This window comes from Pan troglodytes, chromosome 3, assembly GCF_028858775.2.
Source record: "Pan troglodytes isolate AG18354 chromosome 3, NHGRI_mPanTro3-v2.0_pri, whole genome shotgun sequence".
In the NCBI taxonomy this organism is placed as follows: Eukaryota; Metazoa; Chordata; class Mammalia; order Primates; family Hominidae; genus Pan; species Pan troglodytes.
In genome coordinates, this window is record NC_072401.2 from 162,294,697 (window position 1) to 162,307,772 (window position 13,076).

Sequence of the window (13,076 nt, forward strand, 5' to 3'; positions counted from 1 at the left end):
TATCATCTGTGAAGAGAGAATCCCTAGTTTATGTCTGGTCCTGAGACTTACAAATATAATCCCAGGAACATCTGACTTACATGCTCAATATCTTCATTTTTAACATAAATTATTTTAGAGATTGCCAGATTATCAATTAAATGAGATATACATGTAAATGTACATTACTTTATAAATATAGTGGGTTTTATTATAAGCCCAATTTCAGTGGGTGACCAGTGAAAGCAGCAGACACATTAAACAGCATGGGAGTGTGCAGTATTGATGTTCTCTTTGCAAGATGTAGGAAACTGATCTCATTATGGCACAAGGTTGATTAACAGCCTGGGCTTTGAATTACACAATATAGAAGGAAGGCAGCATTAGGTGAATCCACAGTCGCGTTTAATTTTTGTTTTTAGAAAGTGGTCTAGAACATCTCCACATTTTACTTTACAGAAAAGCAGTTGAAAACAACTTATTTTCTGCATTGCCTTACTAGCAGAGGAAAAAGAAAAAGAAAACCATGTGTATAGGTGAGGCTCTGTGTGTGTGTGCCTACCGAGCTTATCGGTTAATCAAAATAAGTAATTAATTCTTTCTGTAATCTCATTCTTTCAACTTGGCCACCTATTTTCTTAACATTTAATTTACAGCTACTTTTAATTATTTTCTTACAGCACACTTACATTAAATTGCTCTTTGATATCACTACTACTTTAGTAATTTCTATCTGATCTAAAGCGTTTATTATCTATCGTGTCTTATTTGCTATTCAGAACTCTCCAACTGGGAATCTGTATAATTCAGAATTAATTATAAAAAAGGTATTGTAATGTCAGAACTTATATCCTTAAAAACACAATGCCTATCCCGGCCAGAATGCCACTGGAGAAATGTCCTTGACAACTACATTATCAAACAACATCAATTGGGTTGGCAAAGGTTAAGACTGACAATTACCTCTGGTTGCTGCTCAAATGGCCACTGTGCATCCTGGCATTTTATTTATCTTATTCAACAGAATGAGAGTTTAAGTACACAAAGTAATTACCTGAAGGCTGAACAGATTTGAGTGGACATTGCATCCTCATCAGAATTTAGCCGTGTAAAAGAATGCGGATAAGCACAGAAAGGACAGGGATAAATGATTGGCACAGAAAAAGAAAACTCCATGTTGTTCCTTAATTGATATGAAAAAGAAGGGATGAGAAGGGATGGTGTCACCTTAGCTTTGTTTTTCTACCACTTTTTAGGTTGGCATATGAATATAAACTTAATTCATTTGAAGATTTCTAATTGTCATTCATGTAGTCTTAAAGAACCAGGTCCGGTCAGAAAGGAAAAAAAATGGAAAAGGCACTTCCATATACCCTTCTATAAACTTTGTCACTACATTGTTTTTCAAAAACATAAACTCCAGCATTAAAACAACATCACAAAAGGGGTGCACCATCCATCACACTTGAACTATATACAGTTGTGCCAGAAAATATAGCTATATTTTTAATAAAGATCCTTAACATATTCTCTCAGGTGATTAAATGAGAAAGACTTCTGGAATAAATTCAGCTTATATTAAAAGAAAACAGATGTTTTGTTTTATATTAATTCAGACTTGGATTAACACCAAATTATTTGCATGTGAGCCTGAGAATAATATGTACTGCACTTTATTTCCCAGAATAATAAAAAATGTTGACAAGTAGAACAAGTATTAAATACAACTATTTCTTATAGGAAATCCTTTGTATTTGTCATAAATTAACTTATGAGGATCTCTCACTAATTTAGAAGCCTAGAAATAATTTGAATGGATAAAATTAAATATAGGGGCCAGGCGTGGTGGCTCATACCTGTAATCCCAGCATGCTAGGAGGCCATGGCAGGTGGATCACAAGGTCAAGAGATGGAGACCATCCTGGCCAACATAGTGAAATCTCGTCTCTACTAAAAATACAAAAATTAGCTGGGCGTGGTGGCACACGCCTGTAGTCCCAGCTACTCGGGAGGGGAGAATGGTTCAAAACCGGGAGGTGGAGGTTGCAGTGGGCCGAGATCGTGCCACTGCACTCCAGCCTGATGACAGAACGAGATTCCATCTTAAAAAAAAAAAAATTAAATGTAGGAAATTATTGGAGAAGAACTATATGAGTGGGTTAATTTATACTTCCTCAGAATGCATGTTATAGGTTTATAACAAATGATAGAAAGTATACATATGTAAATTCTTTGCAGGATTCATGGCAATAGAATGAAAATATAACTGAAATGGAATAAATATCTATCAATACAAGATTGTTAAATAAAATATGGGATAACCATGAGATGAAATAACATATAACCCTAAAAATATGAAGGGCAATTTATATGCAGATAGAGAAGACTTTTATCATTCATACTTTTATTGTAGAACAGAGTGTTTAGTATAATCCTAAATGTGTTCAAATAATAAGTTAATCAAGTTAATGATTACAAATTTAAACATAAATATTAAATCCAGAAACTGATTTCCTCTATGAATTAATAATGACAATAGATGTGGGGGGAACCTTTTAATATTTTCCTTATGCTCTTTTACAAAGTTTAAAAATTTAAGTATGATAAAGTAATATGTTTATAATAATAAAATAAAATGTTTGTTTTTTAAAGAAACCTACTCCATTTCACTTCACCCCTAGTTGTGTCCATGTTTTATAAAATCTGGCTTTTTATGTTTTTAGTCATTAAAAAAATCCATAATGTTCTTTGAGGAGATATTACAAAGACTTCCTGTATGGTTCTTTATATTATGTAGACAACAAACACATTTTTTGTAAGAACATTTCTGTATCTAATTCACCTGATCAAGAAACTGATTTCTGGTAAAAAACAGTGTTCCTGTTTTAAGTCAATCAGAACATGGTCATGATACACATTCTACTTATATCTCTTTTGGAGAATGTGTTTAATGATTTTTGTGATGATGACCCTAAAAGCATTTTCAACTTTCTAAATTATTTAGCTTAATATTGTTTTAAATTTAATAGCTGTTTTTATTATCTACATTGTAAAATGCTGCATAATGATATAAAAATCATTTGTATTTTAGATTAAATATTTCATTAAATGGAGATATAATTAAAATGACCATTGTACAATATGAATAGATTCTCATTTTAGCTTGAGCTTTAGTCTTCCTATTTGTTCCTGTGATTATAAGCCTTTAACTATTTAATACAGAAACAGTATGATTTATTGATAAAACACTGTTATTTATTGAATAGGCTCTAAATCTATATGGAATAGAGTAATGTACAGTTTTCAAACATTAAAAATAGCTTTGGAAAAACATTCAAGTTCTGTAAATTACACCAAGTAAATATTTATCTTTTATTAATTTTTCTCTCAAAATGACTGGGGCAAATGAACAAACAGCTATATGGTATACACTGCTGAAAAGTTTGGTCCAAGTTTTAAAGATATTAAAGATACAGAACCAAAATATCCGTGGACTAATTCGGGAGATGCCTATTCTGTCTTTTGCAATGAGATTAGTGGTGACACATTTACTGCAAATGGGGAAGTTTGAGGGAGATCTGTTTTGTAGTACTCTTTCTTTTTAAAAGTCTTAGCTTTGGGGGATGGTGAACTAATGGAGATATTCAGTAAGCAAAGAAAAATGTGAAATTGAAGGCATGAAAAGGAAATGAGAGTTGAGATGCATTGCAGCCTTCACTGTGTTTGAATCACCTAATGTAAAGCATGTAAAGAAAAAAAGAGTAGAAAAATAAGTTATCAAGGTTTGAAAAGAAGCCCAAGAAAGAGGAGGAAGGCTGAGTAAACAGAATCCTAGAGAGAATTTCATCATGGCAATCAAGAGAGGAGAAGTTTTACAAAGATGTAGTATACAACGATGCCAAATGCAGCAGCGGATTTTAGACACAAACTAAAAATGTTTGCGAGTGATACACAAACCTCACTTTCTTTCTACATGTTTATTACTAAGTAATATTTATAAAGCTCTTGGAACAGTAACCTGTACTTAATAAAACCATGGAAGTGTTTGATAAATAAAGGTATAATGATTTAGAATTAGAGAGGTCACAGGTGACTTCCATGATAAGCAGATCCAATAGAAGTTAGATTGGACTGAGGACTAAAAGCAAAGACAGCAAATATATGCCTCACTTTTGAAAACATTTTGTATACAACAAAAAGAGAAAGAAGTCCAAGATTTCTGTCACAGAAAGGAGAATTAATGGTTTACAAAGGTTTGGTGATAAAAGGTTGAGCGTTCATACATGATAACCCAAATTTTATCAGTTAAATTGATTTTTTTTTTTAAAAAAGGGTCATCTATGCTGGAGACCTAAGGCTTAAATTCAGTGGTAAAGGCGTGGAAACATGATTGGATGCAATTAGGTTTCTACAAATGAGACTCAAAAAAGAAAGAAAAAAAGTCTTATTGTCAATAAGAGCTTTTTTTTTTTTTTTTTTTTTTTTTTGGTAGAGTTTTGCTCTGTCACCTATGCTGGAGTGCAATGGCATGATATCGGCTCACTGTAATCTCCACCCACCAGGTTTGAGTGATTCTCCTGCCTCAGGCTCCCAAGTAGCTGGGATTACAGGGACGCGCCACCGCACCTGGCTAATTTTTGTATTTTTAATAGGGACAAGGTTTCACCATGTTGGTCAGGCTGGTCTCGAACTCCTGACCTCAGGTGGTCTGCCTACCTTGGCCGCCTAAAGTGCTGGGATTACAGGCATGAGCCACCGTGCCCAGCCAAGAGTATTGCTTTCATCATCTGAATCTGTCTTGAAACTTCTGCTTGTCCCTTGTGAGTGAGTGAAGGAGAAAATTTTCCAGTCTGAGTTGTGGGTATGTACAATCATGTTAGTCTATCTTCTGTTGCAAGGGTAGTACTTGTGTCTTCAGTTAAAACTGAGGAAGTCAAAGGAGGCACAACTATTTTAAATCTTTTTATTGCCTCAAACAATTGCAACTAGTAGTCTTATTTTTATGGTGGTAAACTAGGTAAAAGAGATTTAGTGTCTAACCAAAGATCAATGTTACTGCCCCAATGTAGGTAGGGGCAGAAGCCTCCAGGGTTTCCTAATAGAATTCGTCCGTGAACATTCTTTCATGGATAAGCCATTTGATATGAAAATGCATCACCTGAAATCTGTCGGGAGGAGCCAAGATGGCCTAATAGGAACAGCTCCGGTCTACAGCTCCCAGCGTGAGCGACGCAGAAGACGGGTGATTTCTGCATTTCCATCTGAGGTACCGGGTTCATCTCACTAGGGAGTGCCAGACAGTGGGCGCAGGTCAGTGGGTGCGCACACCGTGTGCGAGCCGAAGCAGGGCGAGGCATTGCCTCACTTGGGAAGCGCAAGGGGTCAGGGAGTTCCCTTTCTGAGTCAAAGAAAGGGGTGACGGACGCACCTGGAAAATCGGGTCACTCCCACCCGAATATTGCGCTTTTCCGACCGGCTTAAAAAACGGCGCACCACGAGATTCTATCCCACACCTGGCTCGGAGGGTCCTACGCCCACGGAGACTCACTGATTGCTAGCACAGCAGTCTGAGATCAAACTGCAAGGCGGCAGCTAGGCTGGGGGAGGTGCGCCCACCATTGCCCAGGATTGCTTAGGTAAACAAAGCAGCCGGGAAGGCGAACTGGGTGGAGCCTACCACAGCTCAAGGAGGCCTGCCTGCCTCTGTAGGCTCCACCTCTGGGGGCAGGGCACAGACAAACAAAAAGACAGCAGTAGTAACCTCTGCAGACTTAAATGTCCCTGTCTGACAGCTTTGAAGAGAGCAGTGATTCTCCCAGCACGCAGCTGGAGATCTGAGAACGGGCAGACTGCCTCCTCAAGTGGGTCCCTGACCCCTGACCCCCGAGCAGCCTAACTGGGAGGCACCCCCCAGCAGGGGCACACTGACACCTCACATGGCAGGGTATTCCAACAGACCTGCAGCTGAGGGTCCTGTCTGTTAGAAGGAAAACTAACAAACAGAAAGGACATCTACACCAAAAACACATCTGTACATCATCATCATCAAAGACCAAAAGTAGATAAAACCACAAAGATGGGGAAAAAACAGAACAGAAAAACTGGAAACTCTAAAATGCAGAGCGCCTGTCCTCCTCCAAAGGAACGCAGTTCCTCACCAGCAACGGAACAAAGCTGGATGGAGAATGACTTTGACGAGCTGAGAGAAGAAGGCTTCAGATGATCAAATTACTCTGAGCTACGGGAGGACATTCAAACCAAAGGCAAAGAAGTTGAAAACTTTGAAAAAAATTTAGAAGAATGTATAACTAGAATAACCAATACAGAGAAGGGCTTAAAGGAGCTGATGGAGCTGAAAACCAAGGCTTGAGAACTACGTGAGGAATGCAGAAGCCTCAGGAGCCCATGCGATCAACTGGAAGAAAGGATATCAGCAATGGAAGATGAAATGAATGAAATGAAGTGAGAAGGGAAGTTTAGAGAAAAAAGAATAAAAAGAAATGAGCAAAGCCTCCAAGAAATATGGGACTATGTGAAAAGACCCAATCTACGTCTGATTGGTGTACCTGAAAGTGATGGGGAGAATGGAACCAAGTTGGAAAACACTCTGCAGGATATTATCCAGGAGAACTTCCCCAATCTAGCAAGGCAGGCCAACGTTCAGATTCAGGAAATACAGAGAACACCACAAAGATACTCCTCGAGAAGAGCAACTCCAAGACATAATTGTCAGATTCACCAAAGTTGAAATGAAGGAAAAAATGTTAAGGGCAGCCAGAGAGAAAGGTCGGGTTACCCTCAAAGGGAAGCCCATCAGACTAACAGCGGATCTCTCGGCAGAAACCCTACAAGCCAGAAGAGAGTGGGGGCCAATATTCAACATTCTTAAAGAAAAGAATGTTCAACCCAGAATTTCATATCCAGCAAAACTAAGCTTCATAAGTGAAGGAGAAATAAAATACTTTACAGACAAGCAAATGCTGAGAGATTTTGTCACCACCAGGCCTGCCCTAAAAGAGCTCCTGAAGGAAGCGCTAAACATGGAAAGGAACAACCAGTACCAGCCGCTGCAAAATCATGCATGTAAAGACCATCGAGACTAGGAAAAACCTGCATCAACTAACGAGCAAAATAACCAGCTAACATCATAATGACAGGATCAAATTCACACATAACAATATTAACTTTAAATGTAAATGGACTAAATGCTCCAATTAAAAGACACAGACTGGCAAATTGGATAAAGAGTCAAGACCCATCAGTGTGCTGTATTCAGGAAACCCATCTCACGTGCAGAGACACACATAGGCTCAAAATAAAAGGATGGAGGAAGATCTACCAAGCAAATGGAAAACAAAAAGAGGCAGGAGTTGCAATCGTAGTCTCTGATAAAACAGACTTTAAACCAACAAAGATCAAAAGAGACAAGGCCATTACATAATGGTAAAGGGATCAATTCAACAAGAAGAGCTAACTATCCTAAATATATATGCACCCAATACAGGAGCACCCAGATTCATAAAGCAAGTCCTGAGTGACCTACACAGAGACTTAGACTCCCACACATTAATAATGGGAGACTTTAACACCCCACTGTCAACATTAGACAGTTCAATGAGATAGAAAGTCAACAAGGATACCCAGCAATTGAACTCAGCTCTGCACCAAGTGGACCTAATAGACATCTACAGAACTCTCCACCCCAAATCAACAGAATATACATTTTTTTCAGCACCACATCACACCTATTCCAAAATTGACCATATACTTGGAAGTAAAGCTCTCCTCAGCAAATGTAAAAGAACAGAAATTATAACAAACTATCTCTCAGACCACAGTGCAATCAAACTAGAACTCAGGATTAAGAATCTCACTCAAAACCGCTCAACTACATGGAAACTGAACAACCTGCTCCTGAATGACTACTGGGTACATAACGAAATGAAGGCAGAAATAAAGATGTTCTTTGAAACCAATGAGAACAAAGACACAACATACCAGAATCTCTGGGACACATTCAAAGCAGTGTGTAGAGGGAAATTTATAGCACTAAATGCCCACAAGAGAAAGCAGGAAAGATTCAAAATTGACACCCTAACATCACAATTAAAAGAACTAGAAAAGCAAGAGCAAACACATTCAAAAGCTAGCAGAAGGCAAGAAATAACTAAAATCAGAGCAGAACTGAAGGAAATAGAGACACAAAAAACCCTTCAAAAAATTAATGAATCCAGGAGCTGGTTTTTTGAAAGGATCAACAAAATTGATAGACCGCTAGCAAGACTAATACAGAAAACAAGAAAGAAGAATCAAATAGACACAATAAAAAATGATAATGGGGATATCACCACCAATCCCACAGAAATACAAATTACCATCAGAGAATACTACAAACACCTCTACACAAATAAACTAGAAAATCCAGAAGAAATTGATAAATTCCTTGACACATACACTCTCCCAAGACTAAACCAGGAAGAAGTTGAATCTCTGAATAGACCAATAACAGGATCTGAAATTGTGGCGATAATCAATAGTTTACCAACCAAAAAAGAGTCCAGGACCAGATGGATTCACAGCCGAATTCTACCAGAGGTACAAGGAGGAACTGGTACAATTCCTTCTGAAACTATTCCAGTCAATAGAAAAAGAGGGAATCCTCCCTAACTCATTTTATGAGGCCAGCATCATTCTGATACCAAAGCCAGGCAGAGACACAACCAAAAAAGAGAATTTTAGACCAATATCCTTGATGAACATCGATGCAAAAATCCTCAATAAAATACTGGCAAAACGAATCCAGCAGCACATCAAAAAGCTTATCCACCATGATCAAGTGGGCTTCATCCCTGGGATGCAAGGCTGGTTCAATATACACAAATCAATAAATGTAATCCAGCATATAAACAGAGCCAAAGACAAAAACCACATGATTTTCTCAATAGATGCAGAAAAGGCCTTTGACAAAATTCAACAACCCTTCATGCTTCTCAACAAATTAGGTATTGATGGGACGTATTTCAAAATAATAAGAGCGATCTATGACAAACCCACAGCCAATATCATACTCAATGGGCACAAACTGGAAGCATTCCCTTTGAAAACTGGCACAAGACAGGGATGCCCTCTCTCACCACTCCTATTCAACATAGTGTTGGAAGTTCTGGCCAGGGCAATTAGGCAGGAGAAGGAAATAAAGGGTATTCAATTAGGAAAAGAGGAAGTCAAATTGTCCCTGTTTGCAGATGACATGATTGTATATCTAGAAAACCCCATTGTCTCAGCCCAAATTCTCCTTAAGCTGATAAGCAACTTCAGCAATGTCTCAGGATACAAAATCAATGTACAAAAATCACAAGCATTCTTATACACCAACAACAGACAAACAGAGAGCCAAATCATGAGTGAACTCCCATTCACAATTGCTTCAAAGAGAATAAAATACCTAGGAATCCTACTTACAAGGGATGTGAAGGACCTCTTCAAGGAGAACTACAAACCACTGCTCAAGGAAATAAAAGAGGATACAAACAAATGGAAGAACATTCCATGCTCATGGGTAGGAAGAATCAATATCGTGAAAATGGCCATCCTGCCCAAGGTAATTTACAGATTCAATGCCATCCCCATCAAGCTACCAATGACTTTCTTCACAGAATTGGAAAAAACTACTTTAAAGTTCATATGGAACCAAAAAAGAGCCCGCATCGCCAAGGCAATCCTAAGCCAAAAGAACAAAGCTGGAGGCATCACACTACCTGACTTTAAACTATACTACAAGGCTACAGTAACCAAAACAGCATGGTACTGGTACCAAAACAGAGATATAGATCAATGGAACAGAACAGAGCCCTCAGAAATAATTCCGCATATCTACAACTATCTGATCTTTGACAAACCTGAGAAAAACAAGCAATGGGGAAAGGATTCCCTATTTAATAAATGGTGCTGGGAAAACTGGCTAGCCATATGTAGAAAGCTGAAACTGGATCCCTTCCTTACACCTTATACAAAAATCAATTCAAGATGAATTAAAGACTTAAACATTAGACCTAAAACCATAAAAACCCTAGAAGAAAACCTAGGCATTACCATTCAGGACATAGGCATGGGCAAGGACTTCATGTCTAAAACACCAAAAGCAATGGCAACAAAAGCCAAAATTGACAAATGGGATCTAATTAAACTAAAGAGCTTCTGCACAGCAAAAGAAACTACCATTAGAGTGAACAGGCAACCTACAAAATGGGAGAAAATTTTTGCAACCTACTCATCTGACAAAGGGCTAATATCCAGAATCTACAATGAACTCAAACAAATTTACAAGAAAAAAACAAACAACCCCATCAAAAAGTGGACGAAGGACATGAACAGACACTTCTCAAAAGAAGACATTTATGCAGCCATAAAACACATGAAAAAATGCTCATCATCACTGGCCATCAGAGAAATGCAAATCAAAACCACAATGAGATACCATTTCACACCAGTTAGAATGGCAATCATTAAAAAGTCAGGAAACAACAGGTGCTGGAGATGATGTGGAGAAATAGGAACACTTTTACACGTTGGTGGGACTGTAAACTAGTTCAACCATTGTGGAAGTCAGTGTGGTGATTCCTCAAGGATCTAGAACTAGAAATACCATTTGACCCAGCCATCCCATTTCTGGGTATATACCCAAAGGACTATAAATCATGCTGCTATAAAGACACATGCACACATGTTTATTGCGGCATTATTCACAATAGCAAAGACTTGGAACCAACCCAAATGTCCAACAATGATAGACTGGATTAAGAAAATGTGGCACATATACACCATGGAATACTATGCAGCCATAAAAAATGATGAGTTCATGTCCTTTGTAGGGACATGGATGAAATTGGAAATCATCATTCTCAGTAAACTGTTGCAAGAACAAAAAACCAAACACCGCATATTCTCACTCATAGGTGGGAACTGAACAATGAGAACACATGGACACAGGAAGGGGAATATCAGACTCTGGGGACTGTTGTGGGGTGGGGGGAGGGGGGAGGGATAGCAGTGGGAGATATACCTAATGCTAGATGACGAGTTAGTGGGTGGAGCGCACCAGCATGGCACATGTATACATATGTAACTAACCTGAACAATGTGCACATGTACCCTAAAACTTAAAGTATAATTAAAAAAATAATAAAATAAAATAAAATAAAATTTAAATCTATTCTAAAAAAAAAAGAAAATGCATCACCTATGCTTGCATAAGATTTGTTGTTATTGTTGTTTTTATTCAATTGTTCTATCGAAAAGACAATACAAGGGAAAGTATTTTATATATGTATAAAGTGACTAAGGAGATTTTGCTGGTAACAAATTTGCCTTCACAAAGTCTGTTTATTTATTTAGAGAATCAGAATTCATTATCTAAGACTGCACCTTTTTATGATGAACACTTACATACATAGAAAATAGGACAACCTCTTCTAGCTCATGACTTACTGGAGGGAGGAAATACAGTATCACAATTGAGATGAAGTGCTAGAATAGAATGCCTTTTATGTATGTGTTGGTAGTTTGGGCTAAAAATGACACAGTCTATCATAAATAAGACAGTACAATTCATTGAGAAATAGCCAATAAAAGTTGGATATCACTTCATGGAAAGCTAGAATGAAATCTTGGGTGATTCCATAACAGAGAACACAGTGCAAAACATGGTTTGAATATTGAAAAAGCTTCTTAAAAACCCAGCCTTCCTACAGTAGATTGTCTCATAGAAATAAAAAGACGTCAACCTCTCCATAATCCTGAACATGAAATGAGAAATCTTACTAAGAACAGCTTCAGCTGCTTTTTCAAGAGAAGAAGGGGTGATGATGTGGTAACAGATGCTCTGCTTCTCCCTCAGTGACAAACCATATTGGTGATTTCAAGTAGGGCTGGCATCTCAAAGAAAGCAATTAAGTTCTTTCTGAGTGATGGTGGTAAACCAAAGTGATTAGGACAGATTAAAGCACAGAAAGATAAACATCTTCCCCAAACAGAGGCTGAAGTTACATGACCACAATTAGTTTGGCAGGAAAAAAAAAAAGTCATGCATATGGTCATGGGCAGCAAATATATGTTTATTTCATATAAAATGGTTATTAAAAGTATTTAATTTAAGATGACATATGCAGTCACATCAAGAAAATATTTTTGGTTAAAGTATTTGCTAATGTTCTTTTATAATAGTTAAACAATACATGGGCATGTTTTAAAGCTACTGTTTTAGAGAGAATTTTATTTTATTTTATTTTATTTATTTATTTATTTATTTTTTGGCTTCAACGACAAACATTTATTTCTCGCAGTTCTGGAGGCCCATCTTCTGGTTGCATGCTCCCATGGCAAAGCAGAGAGATAAAGCAAGCTCTCATGTGTCTCATTATAAGGGCACTGATTCCATTTTTTTTTAAATTATTATTATACTTTAAGTTTCAGGGTACATGTGCAAAATGTGCAGGTTTGTTACGTATGTATACATGTGCCATGTTGGTGTGCCGCACCCATTAACTTGTCATTTAGCATTAGGTATATCTCCTAATGCTATCCCTCCCCCCTCCCCCCACCCCACAACAGTCCCTGGAGTATGATGTTCCCCTTCCTGTGTCCATGTGTTCTCATTGTTCAGTTCCCACCTATGAGTGAGAACATGTGGTGTTTGGTTTTCCATCCTTGCGATACTTTGCTGAGAATGATGGTTTCCAGATTCATCCATGTCCCTATGAAGGACATGAACTCATCATTTTTATGGCTGCACAGTATTCTATGGTGTACATGTGCCACATTTTCTTAATCCAGTCTATCATTGTTGGACATTTGGGTTGGTTCCAAGTCTTTGCTATTGTGAATAGTGCTGCAATAAACATACATGTGCATGTGTCTTTTAATTATTATTATTATTATTATACTTTAAGTTTTAGGGTACATGTGCACAATGTGCAGGTTAGTTACATATGTATACATGTGCCATGCTGGTGCGCTGCACCCACTAACTCGTCATCTAGCATTAGATATATCTCCCAATGCTATCCCTCCCCCCTTCCCCCAACCCACAACAGTCCCCA